Raw genomic sequence first — 18,185 nt, 5'->3', positions numbered from 1 at the left:
GTCTCGCGGTTTCCATGGCAAGACAATAGGAGGTAATGCGGGTTCGAATCCCGGCACCTGCTGTTCATTCTAGGTATTTTTCTTAGGTTTTACACAGACGTTGTAAGACAAACACCCGACATACTTCCCTATGAAGTCGGTCTAGGACGCTGGATTCCTCCACCTAGCGCGCCCCAAGCCCCTGAGCAACATACCGCCACGGGTGGCAGACTACACAGCAGTGAACGCCACCAACCAACCATCCCCTGGTTTGTAATTTCTTTATTCTTTACTTGTTCCTAAAGGTAGTCACACGAACCAAGCACTGGTGATTGGAAAACATCCCAAGTGTCCAAGAAGCGATGGACGGCTGCCTAGGAAACCGTACTCTCTCAACTGCAGGACGCGAGTGTGAACTAAGCATATTGACAAACCATTCCACGTATTTGCAATTAAGCCTGTTCAACCCCTTTGTGACGACACATTACAATAGAGTACGACTAGCAACCAGTCACGGGGCCGGTGAGTGTTGTCCGTCCCGATGACGTAGATACTACCGACACATTACAATACAGTACGACTAGCAACCAGTCACGGAGCCGGTGAGTGTTGTCCGTCCCGATGACGTAGGTACTATCGACATATTACAATAGAGTACGACTAGCAACCAGTCACGGAGCAGGTGAGTGTTGTCCGTCCCGATGACGTAGATACTATCGACACATTACAATAGAGTACGACTAGCAACCAGTCACGGGGCCGGTGAGTGTTGTCCGTCTCGATGACGTAGATACTATCGACACATTACAATAGAGTACGACTAGCAATTAGTCACGGAGCCGTTGAGTGTTGTCCGTCCCGATGACGTAGGTACTATCGACATATTACAATAGAGTACGACTAGCAACCAGTCACGGAGCAGGTGAGTGTTGTCCGTCCCGATGACGTAGGTACTATCGACACATTACAATAGAGTACGACAAGCAACCAGTCACGGGGCCGGTGAGTGTTGTCCGTCCCGATCACATGGATACTATCGACACATTACAACAGAGTACGACTGGCAACCAGTCTCATTTGTTTCCAAAAGCACCCTGCTGGAATATGTTTCGATGAAGGTCCCGATACCTAGAACAGAGGTTCCGAAAGCGTCCGAAGTAAAATTTTAAAGTTTGGATTTTTATTTAATTAATGAGCGCGTACAAATGAGCCGCTCACTGCTCAGTTCTTGGCCGATGTCCCAAGGACCTTTACGAAAAAGAATCTCTTCGGTAGCTCCACCTGGTTAGGAATTATTCAGCCGGGGGCGTCCGTGAAACACCTGGTATAATATGACCCGCGGTACTCGAATATGCCCGCCGCGACGAGGGGTGTGATCTTAAGCGCCGTTCTCCCTCGCTGCAAAATTCGTGGACAAGTTGTCAGTATACAAAAGGCGATTACGCGAAGGATGCAATGCAGAAGCTGTCTTTGAGCCCAGCCCCGGAAGCGGCGTTTTTAGCGAGAATGGCAACAATTATCGTTCCAACACAATACATGTCCCTGCGCAAATGACGCCTGAAGAACTCACATACAAAAAAAAGGAAGAAAAGAAAAGAATGCACCACCAGCGCTACCTGAATTCTGCGCTTCATTAGAATGCCATTACCTGCACGCTGACCGTGAACGCGTTAAAATGTCTCAAAATAGATAAGACAGGGAGAGAAAAAAATGGTGGTTGCAGGGCGTGTATCCCAGAGAGGACTTTTGCATCACGCCCTCGAATTTGTCTATGGCGTTTCACCCGCGCAATAGACGGACGACGTACAAGCGACCCAAAGAGGATATATATACTAGCTGGAGTGGCGGCGGTCTATACCTCCCTGTAAGCAGCGGTGAAGCCAGGGGCCGGTCTCTTTCTTTTGCCCTAGAATTCAAGATAAATAGTCGATAGAGTTACCAAGGTATGCGCGTTATAGCGCCTACTCACCTGCTAATTAGTAAGCGGAGATTCAGGGGTTGCCGGCCACCCAGAGAGCCTCAGCTCTCCAGGCAGCCAGCAACTCAGGCTCTACGGCGGAAAGAAACCTGCATTGTTCCTGACCACTCCTGTGGACTTACAGACGAAAGGTGATTCGTGGGGTTTTCTTCACACAGTTTGTGCATCCGTACGCAATACACGAGCCAACCATGCTCGCAATCCAGCGGCACGGCTCTACGTTGTGCCCCTGGTAAGATGGCGTCGTGTTGGCTTCACTTAGTGGACGCCCCTTCCACTCCAGCAGTATATATATGTCCTCCTCGAAGCGACCGAGGTCATGAACTCACATTGTGCTCAAGGGAGGCTCAATACACATCATTGTTTTTCCCATTATATTTGATGATCCTACCTCGGTCTCTCACGATTGTCAGTGTTAGTTTCCACTTGTTGCCTAACTGCACACTCTTAGAAATGAACTCCACCGCATAGCACGCTCCAAGCGAACTATCATCTCGAATGATATCGTTATCTGCCCTGATTTGTTGAAAACGGGAGGCGTACGCCTTTTTTGTGACGCTTATGCTGTTCATAATTTTCACAAAAAAAGGCGTACACCTCCAGTTTTCAACAAATCAGGGAAGATAACGATATCATTCGAGATTATGATTGGCTTGGAGCGTGCTATGCGGTGAGGTTCATTTTTAAGAGTGCAGGAGTCAGTCTCTCCTTATGTCCATCTCTAAAGTTATTGGGCTTTGGAACGCTCCTGTACACCAGAGCCTGTGGTCTCGTTCAATTATGTGCTTCCTATGCTAACAGGTCCACAGGTCCACTGGAACTATGGATCCCCCCCCCCCTCCAACGCCACCTGGATACAGAGGGCCTGCTTATTGTCTCCTCGCCCTCCTTCGCCACGTCGACATAAAAAGTCAGAATTCGTCTGCTACCGCGATTCGCCGTTCTTGGAAACTTGCAAATGATGGCAGCTAACTTCGTAAATCTGAACTTGTAGACTAAAAGTACAACACGCTTTCCGGAAAATTAGTTTTGAGAACAATATGGGACCATGTTACGCTTTATTTTGCTTTTCCATTTAGTACGGGGGACGTAGCACTACTACACTTCGGACGTAGCACTTACTACTAGCAGACGACAGCCGCTGCCCATGAAGCTGACGGTGGCTCGTCTTCACGTTCGTGATTCGCTACGGTCGTTGAAAACACGATCCTAATTGGCTGACTCTTAGTTGTTATGTCATATCGACGAGCAAGCACGCGTGTTACACGCAGCTGCTGCGGTTCAAGTCACCGGAATAACTAAGGCCGTTTTGCTTACGGACTCCAGAAGTGCCCTCAACAACGTGATGAACCCCATGTGTGGTAGCATCCTAGCCCGATGTATAAGGAGGTCGTGCGCCCAGCATAGGCTAACCGGAGGTGAACTTACGCTCCAATGGATCCCGTCTCATGTCGGCATCAGAGGCAACGAACGAGCGGACCAGCTAGCTTCCTCAGCACACCGCAGCTATACAGCCCATCCTTACCAGTCCCGGCCGACACTGACAGGCACATGGTCGTCAAACAGCTAGTTGAGGTGCGTCATCCTGGCATACAGGACATCATGCAGAATCGCCGACCCTCTCTTCCCACGAAAGATCTTCCCCGTGGTATGCAGACAATGCTCCATCGATTGCGCACGGGATCTGCGTTCACGAACTCGCAACTGTTCAAGATCGGCTCCAGGGAGGACTCCAGTTGCGGACACTGTAATCATCCGGAGACTATCGCGCATATCCTGAAAGAATGCCGTGCATACCATACTATGCGGGAAACTCATCTTCCCCACGCCAGGCCTGGTATACTGACGGATGCCCTCTTTCCCGAAGGTTCTTGTGCGGAACGACTTTCAAAAACTCGCGGCCTCGTGCGCTTTCTTCAAGAAACGGGCCTAGCGGAAAGACCACTCTAGTGCACCTCTCACCTACATGCAGTGTGCCTCCGTCCCATCAGTATCGGTTATCCTGCCCTATGCATCACTTTGAAGTCCTATCAACTCCCCTCTCCCACTTTTCTTTTTTTGCTATAGTCGTGACGATGCCCACTTGAGTGCGGCCAACAACGGCAAGCTACCTCCCCCCCCCCCCCCGACGAGTCAGCAGGCGTTCTCTATATCTAGGTGGTGTTGCCCTACGCCACCAAGAAGGCCAGCAGTGTGGAGCGTCCTGTCATTGGTCTCCTCAAGCGACCTGTCCAATCACCGCGGGAGATCGTTCGAGGAGACCAGTGGGAGGCCGCTCCACATTGCCGCGCTTCTTGAGAAAGAGAGAGAGAGGAAAAACGTACACTGTGACTTCGTTTGCGCATAAGTCACGAACGACGCAACGGATGAATACCATTACTTTTGTATTGATGTTAAGGTAACGGCGTTCTTTCATTCGGCGGCGAGAAACCTTTGCACTTGTGAAACACTCCATAACTGGAGGGTAGCGACAAAACTACCTACAACGTCATCAGGGAAGTCTGCTACATTGAACTACGTTGTGGAAGTCTTGTCTCGTGGGTGATTTTGTCGCTATCCTCCAGTTACGTACAAACCGGCACGATACTTCGTCATCCCCGTAACATCATCGTCATCATCATGTATTCGTTGTTACTGTTTGTTTTTTTGTTTTTTTCCTTCCTTATGTGATCTCGTGCACAAAAACAATGTGTTCCGGTACAACGAAGTCATTTCGAGGTATAGCCCATACAGATTATAGACTCACTTGACTGCGTCCCGTCATAGCGATGCGGCGGCGCTGCTGCTCTGATTGGTAGGCAATAATCGCGTGATCATCCAATCCCTGGGTGTTTTCCGTCGTTATTAAAGGCATGCCATAAAGTGGTGTAGCTGTTGGATGTCCTATAGAGTTTATTCGCTGACGTCACCTATCCAAAGGGCACTATAGCTTCGAAAAGGTGAAATCGCCTCCATGATGTAGGTCCTCGAAGTTTGGTTCCTGTTTCGTTCGCTGCCTTCACGCGATTTGGATGACTATTAGCGTCGAAAACATGGAAATTACTTGGATTATTATTACTTGGAAATGATACTCACACAGTACAATAACTTTGAAGCGCCAAATGTACGGTGAATGCGATGCGGATGAAGGTCTGGACGGTCAAAACCTGAGAACCTACATTATGGCAGCAAATCTCGACAGTGGAGCCCTCCTGCGGATGACGTCATGTGAGTAAACCCTATACGGGGTACAGAAAGGTCAAACACGTCACACACCATGCCGTTTCCTACGCCTTTTTGCCCACCAGCGACGTCTGCTCTATGCGCATGCGCACACGCGCCCATCTTGTTTACAAATAGAAGTGGGTCTATAGTTCGATATTACAAATTTATTCTTTGTAGCACGGCGGTGTGCCCCTGGCATCCTGTAGCGCGCAGGTCGGTGTCAAAGATATGCATGTAGAGCTTGCGCTCCAACTATTGATCAGTTACGATGAGGACGTTTACTTTCTTTCCAGCACTCCTAGACAATTAACTTCCCGATGTGACCTGTAACGTGTCATCAAGCCCCAAGGGCATGTGCATACACTCCTAACAAACACGCCGAAGGCCAACCATTGCACATAGTAATACTGTAATCACTCCTGATTTGTCGAAAGCGCGTAACACAACTGGCGTAATTGTCACAAAAAGGCCTACACCTCCCGTTTTCAACAAATCAGGTGAAAGAATGATGTCGTTCGATATGATGGTTTGCCAGGAGCGTGTTATGTGGTGGAGCCCAAGCAGCACAACAACCTTGGCCCAATATTGGACCAATATTGGCAATGTCGTCCCAATATTGGACCAAGATTGGGCCAGTATTGCCAATATTGGTCCAATATTGGGCGAGACGTTTTGCTGCTTCGGTTGTGGAAGACGAGAGTGTACGTATCCATTTTTGTCCGTTACAGATTCTTTATCAAAAGGCAATGAAAGCAGCATAGATGTCGTTTTTGCTGTCGAGTGACACGTCCATGCGGGCACTCTCGAAGAGAGTATGTAACGACAAGATGACTAATTACCTACAATTCATTAGCTCTTTAATTAGGGGATTTCGGGGGGAAAGCGCAGTAGCAGAATGGGAGCCGATCCTCGTACCTTTCCATTCAATAAATATATATCCCCCCCCCACCAATCCTCGTTGAAAGCCTTTTTTTTTAAGTCAATCCTGACACGCGCTCGTGCGTTGGAAATATTCACCGCCGAATTTTGGTACGCAAATGAGCCGAAACCGAAACCACGCCGATCGGGAGCGCAGGGGGTACAGCGGTCATTCCACGTCTGAGAGCCACGTGCTTTGGAACGATGCAGATGATAGGAGTACTTGCTCAAATGCTGGACAGAACAACCGCTTTGCGGCACAGATAAAAGCCTCATTTGGCGTTGGCTGAGCCGTTGGCGTTCGCCGAAGAATATGTCCCCATACGTACAGCCGCCGTCAAACTGAATCGTAACGCGCCGGTGTGTGGCTTGCGCGCACGCAACCGCCTCTGGGCTCCAGAGTAATCGTAGGGCGCAGGCAGTACAGCCAGTGGTGAGCGTGAATCAGAGACTGATTGTAGGTGCGGTAATCCACTCTCGGACCCATGTTTCGGATGCAGTCTTGAACCCAGAGCCCAACGCTCTTCGGCGCTGGCGTCTGCTCAGGCCAAATTGATTATCCAAGGATAAGGTTGCCTTTCGCTCTGTACAAAAACCTTTTCCCTTCTATCTTTTTTTTTTCAATACTTTTTCTTTTTCTTTTTTCTTTTTTACAATTAGCAAGTGGCGAGGTCGACGTGCATTCCAGTTTAAACGGTGACGTGCACGAAATACCTAATGCAGTGCCATCATATACCTATTCTAATACCGGCAGAGTGAAACAAATGAAGTTCCTGTTCCTCGAGTGCTCTTCTGGTCTCTTCCCCTCCACCACGCGCGGGCACAGTACCTTTCCAAACGCCCTCGGAGAGAATGTTACGTACAACCTCCGCCGTTTGAAGACGTCTTCACCGACACTCACTTTCCAGGTCCTCGTGTCTTCCGTCTCACATGTTCGGCGCGAAATAATCCATACATGCAATACAACTTAATACCGCTGTGCAGAACTCGGCCTTCGCTGCTTTGCATCACATGCAGATATAAATATCGTCGTCGCAACCCTCTCACGGGGACGCATTAACAAATTGAAAACTTCTGTTTCGAGACGGCACTCGCGTCTTCAGAGAGAAATTTATGACCCCCCCCCCCCCTTCTTCTCTCTCTCACACACGTATTCTTTTTTCATTTTTTTTTTCGGGGGCGAGGTGGGCGCTGGAGGGGGGATGGGGGAGGGGGGTTGGAGGCGAATGTAGCGCTACTAATAAATGCCAAAAAGAGGTCGATGTACATCAGACGCGACGCGTAGCGGAGAAAAAGAAAAGCAGGAACGACTAAATAAATAAGAGGGCACAAACAGAAAACGATCTCTCTCTCACACACGCATTTTTTTGTCGTAGAAACAAGACTATGTGTGTGTGTGGCCCTCCTCCGCAACCCCTTTGGCAACTTGAGGAAAAAACGACATCGGCGCATATGCATACATGCACGCGTTGTCTTTTCTGAGGAGGACATATACATACATGATCGACGTGGCACGACGGCCAATCAGGACCGCGACGAATGCGCGCCACGAGCCAATCGTATCTTCAGGTGCGACCGTCACATGTGCGGGGGAGGACGAAGACGCTCCTCCCATTTTGACGCCTTCAGGACTTTTGTGTTTTCTTTGTGCGATTTTTTCCTTTTCTTCCAAAGTGTCATTTAGAGGAAAAGCCGGTGTACGCCCCAATGTTGTCCGATTTTTTTCTTCTTCTTATTGTTCCTTCTTGCCTTCAATTTCCAATATGTTCCACGGTTTTAGGTTCTTCATTTTTTTTTAATACGTCGGATTTTTTCTTTTTTTATGTTTTCAGATCAGTTCCTGTCTCGTAAACTCTCGTGTCTTGGTGAGATTAGTGCGAAACATGAAGGGGAAAATCAACAAGAACGCATTTCGTTTTGTACCGCAATGAGGTCCACAACATCGAGCCCGCTTTTTTTATTATTATATCGTCTTTTTTATTTCTTTTGCCCGGTTACATTTACCGTAACTGTAATTACTGTGTGCGTGCAGACGAAACTTTTTCTCATATGCACATTTCCTGTTTGTTTCATATTTGCGCAATATCAGAGAAAGGGACCAGATGAGAGCGAAAGGCCAGGACAGAGTAAAGAAGGAATGCTCAGATACGAGCAAGTGATATCCTTTTTATTGAGAATCCACGCCACCTTTGAGCGAGGGCGTTCCGCATATTTGGGATAATGAAACACGTGTGAGGGCGCTGGCAACCAATGTCTCGAGATGCACATTTGCAATATTACTGGATTCATAAAGAGTATTTATAAAGAAGAAGCAACGTGGCACGACCTGTTCTAGTGTATTGCGCCTGTCTGCTTGAAAAAAAATGCCGATAAGAGGACGAAGATATCATCGTCGTTGTTCCGGCGACGGCTTAAGTATTTACTTGCACGGCACCTCGATGAAGTTGGCGACGGCAATAAATGCCAGAATGCACGCAGAATATTTTTGTGCGTTGTATTTTACCTAGTGCGCTCGGTGTGAACGAAAGAGAAAGATGAAATGGGAAATGCGAAGAAAGAATTTCTACCGACCTCTACACTCTTAAAAGATAATAATAGGTAATTTGAGTAGATTTACACGTATAAGGCTCTTAAAATGGTGGCGGTGATGGTGGCGGTGATGGTGGCGGTGGTGGTGGTGGTGGGGGGGGGGGAGGTAGTGGCAGGATCGGCTCGCCGTTGTTGGTCACACAGAAGTGGACATCATCACGACTATAGCAAACAAACAAAAAATGGTACTTCACGACATGGCACGCTGAAGACCAACCATTGCACGCAACGATACCTCTGTCGCTCCTGATTTGAGGAATGCGCGGGGTGTACGCCTTTTTGTGACAATTACACACACACACACACCATTCACACACACATTCCCCCCAGGGCGTCAGTCGTGACGTTGTCCACCTCTGCACTCTAAGAAAAAAGAGTGCGAAAAGGTGGTAACTTCTATAGTTACCACCTAGGTCAGCATAGCGCCTGATAAAGGGTGTAAAATCAATTATCATATATCCAAATTGCTACGAAAAGGCGTACGCCCCCCTCGCTCACCGAATCAGAAGCGGTAACCCTATCATTCGCATACACTCTTAAAAATGAAATTCACCGCATAGCACGCTCCTAGCCAACCATCATCTCGAATGATATCGTTATCTGCCCTGATTTGTTGAAAACGGGAGGCGTACGCCTTTTTTTGTGACACTTATGCTGTTCATAATTGTCACAGAAAAGGCGTACGCCTCCCGTTTTCAACAAATCAGGGCAGATAACGATATCATTTGAGATGATGGTTGGCTAGGAGCGTGCTCTGCGGTGAAGTTCATTTTTAAGAGTGTAGGTAGCAGGTAGAACTTTGCAACCTCTTAGGCACCATATGTGACAACTAGTACCTCCGGAAAGGTGTAACTACTCCACCCTTTTTTCTGAGAGTGTGTGAGGCCCACAGCGGCGGGCCCTTTCACCACCATCTTGTGACAGTTACCATAACTGCATAAGTGTCACAAAAGGACGTACGCCTTCCGTTTTCAACAAATCATGTGACAGAACGCTGTCTTCGGGATGATGGTCAGCTAGGAGCGTGTTAGGTTTTTTAAAAGCCTTTTTGTGGGACACAAAGGTGTATGTCCCGCTCTCCCCTCAATTTCACGACTGATAAGGTGATTCTGTACAGTGGTTGGAGTTGAGCTTGTCATGTGGTGGAGTTCTCTTCTTAGATTGTACTATACGCAACACTGTTAAAGCAAAACTTCATCACACTAACTTCTGAAATATGGCCGTCGTCGCAAAAAGTCAGGCAGCGACGGGGATCGAAGTATGCAACGCATCTCTCGAGTGCATTCGCCACTACGTTACGCTGGCATATAGCATGGCGGTGCGTGGCTGGATTCCGGCCGCTGTCTGACTTTCTCGACGACTGCCATACTTCGCAGTTGTTCATGTTCTCAGGCACGTTGAGGCTAGTGTTGTGTTCGTCTCCTTGCGTGTTTCAACCTCAGAAAGATTCTTTCCATCATGTTCAGATAACATCGTCCGCGGCAAACCGTCACTCACAATGTTTTTGAACTATCAATGCAGAATGTTCAAAAAACGAATACGAGTGATGTGGAGTTGCGGGTCTCACATTATTGAAGCCAAAATCTCCATTTTATTTTTTCCTTAAAACCAAACCAAACCGACGAATACGAGTGACACTTTCAACAAATCAAATGGGGGCAGACCGCACAGCACGCTCCTTGCAAAACCATCATCCCGAATGACAACGTTCTCTCTCTTGATTTGATGAAAACGGGGGCATACGCCATATTTTGTGGCAACTATGAACTGCATAATTAAAAAAAAAAAAAAAAGAAAGGTGGTGGTGGTGGTGATGGTGAAAGGGCTTGCCGTTGTCGGCCTCACGTATGTGGGCAACGTCACGACTGACGCCCTGGGGACGTCCCTGGGGACGCCCCAGGACGCCCTGGGGCGTCCTGGGCCGACTTCTAGGGGAACTGTGCCGACATATGTCTGAAAGCGTCCGAGGAAAACCCATGAAAAACCCCAGACAGCACAGCACGTTCCTAGCCGATCTTCATTCCCAGTGTTATCGTTCTCTCTTCAGATATTTTGCAAAATGGGCGTCGTACGCCTTTTTGTGACACTTTGTATTTAATGCACGAAAAGGGTGCACCCCAGACCCTCATCGAATCAGTTTCATAACCGCATCATTCTACACTGCGCAGAACTTCACTGCACAACACGCTCCCAGGGCAAGCATGCATCTCGAGTGACATCGTTCTTTCCCCTCATTTGCTGAAAACGGGGGCGTACGCCTTTTTTGTGACAATTATGAACAGCATAAGCGTTACAAAAAAGATCAGTTTTCAACAAATCAGGGCATATAACGATATCATTCGAGATGATGCTGGGCTAGGAGCGTACGTGCTATGTGGTGAGGTTCACTTTTAAGAGCGTGCGCTTGGTGACACTGAGAGTGTGATGTGGTGAAGTATGTCGAAATGCTGTTCATATAGATTCTTACCAGTGCCAGTGCCAGTGCTTCTTGCCATTTCCATTTTGAAATGAAACCTGAAAACAAAAAAGTACGGTTTTTAGAGACTAGACATCACTAAAGAACCAAATGGACGCGCAACAAAATTTATCCTCAAAATCGCACCACTACGTTCACCGAATATCCAACGACTGGATGTCAACAATGTTACAACGCTACCCGAACAAACCAGTTTCCAGAGAGCAGTGTATAGCATCGCTTTATACTCTGTTACCTCGATCTCTCACAAACCCTGCCGCTGCCGAAGCTCACGCAAACATTTCTGTCACTTGTTTTATACTCCGTTTTAGTTTACCCATATTTCCAGAGAGAAAGAGAAGTGTTCCCAATCGGATCTGTCGCGTTGTCCGCGTACGTATACAGTGTCGCAACTTTGTCGCCACTTGTTTGAAACGGCAGAAAACGAACGACAGGTGGCTCTGGAAGGCGAGCTTTTCAAACGCGAATGTTCGAGCAACGACTGTCAATGCGTGCACAAACTAAACCGGAAGATTAGTAGCCTGCTTCTATACGCGCAGTTGTTGTTAGGTGCTATTGTCCCCACGATGTACCCGAGTAGGGAGTATGCATATTCCTCGTGTGTACCGTATATACGGGAACCTTCGTAAAGTGGCAGGAGGTTTGTCTCTTCGTAATGCGAGGGATTCGGTAACAGCGCGCCTGCGGGGATCTCGAAAGGAACGGCCTGAAGTGACATCTTCCTTCTCTGCTAGGTGGAGCTGTATGTGCAATCTGAACCGACGCTTGTGTGCTGCATCGTATTTCATTCAATCCGGTACAAATGAACTTCGTGACTGCATGGAAAATAAGACAAATATTTGTTTGTGTATCTCAGCATATGTGCGTGTCGCAGCTTTTTTTCTCTCTCTCTCTCTTTTCGGAGGGGGGGGGGCAGTAAAGTGCAAAATGATTAAGTGATTTATGAGCGAGAGGAACCGAAATTCCACGAGGAGAAATTTTTCCCCTTTAAGGATCCAGCCTGCAAACTTATACATCCGGAGAAATTAAGAAGGTGAGTAGTTAGAACAGGTCCGATGGCTCTGATGAAGCGTTTGTCAAGACAGTTACAAAATGTTCGAGCAGGATGTGAACATCCCGCAGCCGCTATGTAAATACGTCATCCGCCGAGGCCGGTGGAGCAAGATCAGTACACATTGTTACTATACTACATGTCCTTTATTCGGATACCATTGAACCTGTGTACCACAAGCAGCATTTAGGTGCTTGCCTTGTGTGTGTAGATCCATGGTTTGTTGAAAATGGGAGACATGTGCGGTGCTGTTCAGGGAAAGAATTTTTCTTTGGCTCGGGAAGATTTTTGCCTAAAAATAACAAGATGTACTTTTCTTTTCTGTTTAGTTTACTTTTATTTATTTTTCTTTCGTTCATTTCTTTCTTTTTGTGTCTGTGTGTGGAATACAAGCCGTTTGGCTGACCTTACCTCCCTTTTTTTTCTTTGTTATAATAAACATTCCCCCCCCCCCCCTCTTTCGTCAAATGAGGAGTGTTAACGGTACGCTCTTGAAATAGAACTTCACCGTATATATACAGGGTGTTTCAGTTAAATCCCCGGGCTAAATAATTCGCGAACCGGTGCACCAATCGAATAACTTTCTTTTTTACAAGTATCTGTCCAATACCGCCTACAAGATGCGCACCGCGTGAATGAGCGGGAGGCGCTCATTATTTAAATAAAAATGCAAATGAGTTTCGTAAAAAAGCGTAACTTCTAAAGCAGGGCGCTGTCGGTATTAAAATGGGTACTACCCCTTTTGGGACCTTCAGTGGACACCTTTCAGAGAAAAATCTGCCACCGAAGCGGGTCATTTGTTGCAGTAATTAATTGGTTTCGGTTTACGTATTTTTGTCGCGGCTGGTCGCGGCGAAGCGCAAAAAGACGCTCTTTCACTCCCTTATCCATCAATGAATTACGTCCTTACACCAATGAATTACACCAATGAATTACGTCCTTTTGCGCTTCGCCGCGACCAGCCGCGACAAAAATACGTAAACCGAAACCAATTAATTACTGCAACAAATGACCCGCTTCGGTGGCAGATTTTTCTCTGAAAGGTGTCCACTGAAGGTCCCAAAAGGGGTAGTACCCATTTTAATACCGGCAGCGCCCTGCTTTAGAAGTTACGCTTTTTTACGAAACTCATTTGCATTTTTATTTAAATAATGAGCGCCTCCCGCTCATTCACGCGGTGCGCATCTTGTAGGCGGTATTGGACAGATACTTGTAAAAAAGAAAGTTATTCGATTGGTGCACCGGTTCGCGAATTATTTAGCCCGGGGATTTAACTGAAACACCCTGTATATATAACATAGCCAACCTCCACTAGAATAACATCGTCCTCTCCTCTGTTTTGTTGGAAACGAGAGCGCCTTTTTGTGACACTTATGCAGTTATGTTACGAACAAAAACACAAATGTACGTATGCCACAAAAAGGCGTACGCCCAGCGCTTCCCACAAATCGGGATAACGGCATCATTCTGCGGAATGGTTGGTCTTCATCAACTTATGTTTGTGTAGTTCAGTTTTTAGAGTATACAAATCAGATGGGATAACCGTGTAATTGGGTGCAATATGACTGGCCGTGTTGGGTGTCGAAATTTCTGCTTTTAAATTGTAGACGCGCTTGCTCGCCTGCCGTGAGAACGCCATGCGGTGAAGCTAGCACTGTTTTTAGGATGATGTCGTCTGACGTGAGACATGGGAAATTTTGGTGATTTTTCTTGATTTTTTGTCGTTTTTGTTCGTCTGGGATAGCACCTTCAATCGTATTTATTCTTCAAGTACCGCATTTTTAGACGTATAGCACGCTCTTTGTAGCAGGTTTCGATATTTTCGATATATTTCGATATATTTCGATATAAGTTGTTGCATTTCGATATTTTGGCAGATTGCTTCTTACACCGTACATCGGGACGCATAACATACATACATAAACATTTTATTTCCATCAGTAGATGGGAGGAGTCGAGGCTAAAAGCCGAAGGGCTTGAGAAGTGCCTCGACTCCTCTACAGCAGCAGCAACCGTTCACATTTGCATGCAATAGCCTATGCATCAATTAACACATATACATTACATACTTAAGCGATGATACATCTAGATATGGACACTATAACAATAGCAAGAATACAGTGCCACTGGAAGGGTGAAGTGCTCATGGGAAGAGAGAGAGTACATAAATCAATAAATATAAAGTAGTAACAGATTGTGCACAATTTATCTATAGAGTTTCTCATGAAAACGTTAACTCGTTTTCTTTAAATCTTATTTTCAAATCATGAAATGATATTGTGTGTATGTCGACACCATTTCGGTATAAAATGTTCAGAAGACGGGGTACTGAAGACGACAGCCTTTGGGTTCCATAGTTGGTTCGAGAGAAAGGCTCAATGAATGTTGCGAAAGGAATAACGTTTAGTGCTGAGTCGAACATTGGCGAGAGTGAATAAGTAATTTGCGGTTTTTATAGACTGTTTATATGATAAGGCTAGACGAGAGGGGTAATGCTGAAAAACTGGGAGGACACCGTGCTTGCGAAACAGTGCTTGAGTCGTAGCATCATATGGAATCCCCTCGATGAACCTGAGGGCTCTTTTTTGTAGCAAGAACAGACGATGGAGGGTAGTTTTGGTGGCAGTTCCCCAGACAAGAGAGCAATAGCTCAAACGTGAGTGGATTAGCGTTTGATAAAGCATAAGCTTGCACCACCTGGGCAATATGTATTTTAACTTACTTAATGCGCCGAGAACCTTGTTGATTTCGGACGCTATTTCACAAATGTGGTGGTGCCAAAGCAGCTTGGTGACGCCAAGAAGTTTTATGCATTCAGCGAATCGTATTTTTGAACCTCCCACGTACAAATCCATAGTTGAGGTGACATATTGCCCGCGTGGAACAAACAAAGTGGCAACAGTTTTCTCAGCATTTATGGACAACTGGTTATGGTGAGCATACTGTATATATAACGGAGCATACTGTAAATCTCTTCTCCCTAGTATATCCTTAATCCCAAAAATAAAGGAAAGTTCAATACCGCATACTGAAGAGCAGTTTCATTTCACGACCTCAATTTTTTGCGAATCCGGCGCAAAGGCACATATTCGTGACCACTTCTACAAGGGGTTTCACCTAACGTATTCGTAATTCCTGTAAAAAATCTACTTGTCCTAAAAAGATGCAGTCAACGGTATTTACTAGCCTCTGGGAGCTTTATCCACGACTTGTGTCGGTTTTAACAAGCTTTTTTATGTGGAAACCTTAATTTTCAGAATTGAACTCAAACTTTTGTTGAGTGAAAACAACTTTTTTGGCAGGAATAGAGAGCCCATGTCGGAAATAATACCCCAACCCAAAGACACGTCCCTTCACAGTACAAAAAAGAAAAAAAAAAAAAAGAAAAGGAAAAAAGAAAATCGTCGTTCTGAGACGCGCAAAATGCCGGACCCTCATTTCGCAGTCACGAAGCGCTAGAGAAAGACCAGCCGTTGCCGTTAGTGCATCGTAGGTTATCGCTTTGCGTACGCAAGGGATAGCGTTGGTGGTTCTACGCACCCACAAAACATAAAAAGAGCTTTGCGCAGTGCGCGTGGAACCTCCACGCCATCCCTAGCCTATATTCTATACGCAAAGGCGATAGCGTGCGATACGCTAAAACTCACTAATATCCCTGTTTCACCGCGTATCGTTTGTGTCGTCTGTCTTTGCTCTGCCTCTCTCCGCGATTCTTTTGCGTTTACGTGGTGTGACACTTGTGGGTGAAACCGTCGGCCCTGCGGCTTCTGTGCACTTCTTCTTTTTAAGTGTTAAGAGAGGTCAGCTAATACTTGGATTGCTACTCTTTAAAAAAATTCACCCGGACGAAAAAAAAAAAATTCACACTGTGCACTTTACCATCAGTAATTGGGTTGTTATCAGTGGCTATTATGTTAAAGTTAGCGGCTTGATAGTGGCTAATTACTTCGAGATACGCATGAAGTTGTCCTTACTATATTTAATTAAAGCGTCATTGCACGCGCTTGTGTGGCAAAGCGTTTCAAATGCTTACCAGCGACTGTGAAAATAGATGTCCGATTGTATCATTGTTTTCTAAGTGCAAATACTTGTTCGAAATTTTCGCATGCCCTTAAAATTCGCGCATTTATCAATTCGTGACATTCGCGAAAATTAGGTACACGCGAACAATAAGAATTTTACAGTAAATCGCCACGGAAACAAATGATGGGCTTGCATTTTTTCTTTTTTTTCTCGGCTCGGTCGCATATGAGGCTCCCCTCCCCCACCTTCTTCAACATCGTCACATTCAGCCCCGACCCCGTGAAACCCGTAGGAGTAGGTGTCTCCCTCTGTGCCGAAGGCTGATAGATGGCCAGCGGAGACTGAGAAGGGAGGCCGGTAGGTCCAGTGGCGTGGGAGGGGGACGACATCGATCGTCCAGCTGTACTGGTCGCCGCCCCCGATAGCTGCCAATCCACGCGGACAGCGGCTCTCTCACAGGGAACACGCCCAGCTTTTCACTGTGGGGTCCAAGCGAGGCGGACGGGTTCACCGAAAAGTTTCCGCGGACTCCTCCCACTGGCAACTTGAGAACAACGGTATTGACTCAGCTGGGTATGCACTCCTAAAAATGAACTTCACCGCATAGCACGCTCCTAGCCAACAACCATCTCGAATGATATCGTTATCAGATCAGGGGGCTTAATCACTTGCACGCGTTAGGAGCAAACGAAAGGCGGGGCACTCGTCAAGAAGGGCACGTGATAAAACACGTGCACGGAGCTCTTCGCGCGATACGTGAAGGGCGTGGGATACGTCACGCGCAATGTGTCACGTAAACATCTTTTTGAGTTTCCCGCCGGCCTTTTTGAACTTGCCGCCGCTCGTCAACTCATAACGACAGGAAAGACGATGAAGCGATTAAGCCCCCTGATTTGTTGAAAACAGGAGGCCTACGCCCTTTTGTGACAATTATGTACAGCATAAGTGTCACAAAAAGGCGTACGCCTCCTGTTTTTAACAAATCAGGACAGCTAACGATATCAGTCGAGATGATGGTTGGCTAGGAGCGTGCTATGCAGTGAAGTTCATTTTTAAGATTGTGGCCATTCATGCACCCTCAGAACAGGACTTCACAGCATATAGCCCGTTCCAAGTGAAACATCATCCCAAATGGCATCGTACTCTCCCCAGATTTGTTGAAAACAGGTGGCGTACGCCTTTTGTGACAGTTTGCGACACCTTCCTCCCCGTTTCTGTTTTTTGCTTTAGTCGTGATGATGCCCCCTCGCGTGTGGCCAACAACGGCAAGCATTACTCGACATTACCCCCCCCCCCCCTTGTGACCGTTTGCGTAGCGGTGAGTTGCCCCAAAGAGGCGTAAGCCCCGCCTAGAGTGTTGACTGGACGACGAAAGAAACAGGGCAGCTGTCGCCGGACACTTACAACAGAACTTCACCGCACAACACTCCTGATTTGTGGAACTCGCGCGGTGTACGCCTTTTTGGGACAACCACCGTAACTAGACAAGTGTCACAAAAAGGCGTACGTCCCCTTTCTTTGCCCTGATTTTCCTGCATCCATCGGTGCTAATCTTATCATTCTGAATAACGCCGTTCTTGCGGTCTGTTCTGTTTTTTACAGTTCTGTTTTTACACCGTAGATTACACACTTTGCTATGTGAACACATTAAAAAAACGAAAGAGGGAAAACGCAAGAAGAATGTCTAAAATGGCCGATTCTTCGCTCATGCGATGCCAAAAACTTCTTCGACAACATCCAGAAGTCGCAACATTCTCGAAAACTTTCCTCATTACAGCGTCGCGAGGAAACTTTGAGCAGCAAGCAGCGAAGCTACACTGGATCGGGGGAAGATGCGACATTTTATCGAAAAGCAACTTTACCAACTTCTTGCCCGCGAAAGCCTTCGCAGCAGACGACGCACATACCTGCGCCGCGCATTCACCCATCGGTACCGGTTAGGCGTCATTAATCAATGTCGCGGCCAA

This window comes from Ornithodoros turicata, chromosome 6 (assembly GCF_037126465.1).
Source record: "Ornithodoros turicata isolate Travis chromosome 6, ASM3712646v1, whole genome shotgun sequence".
NCBI lineage: Eukaryota > Metazoa > Arthropoda > Arachnida > Ixodida > Argasidae > Ornithodoros > Ornithodoros turicata.
This window is presented reverse-complemented; position numbering follows the sequence as displayed.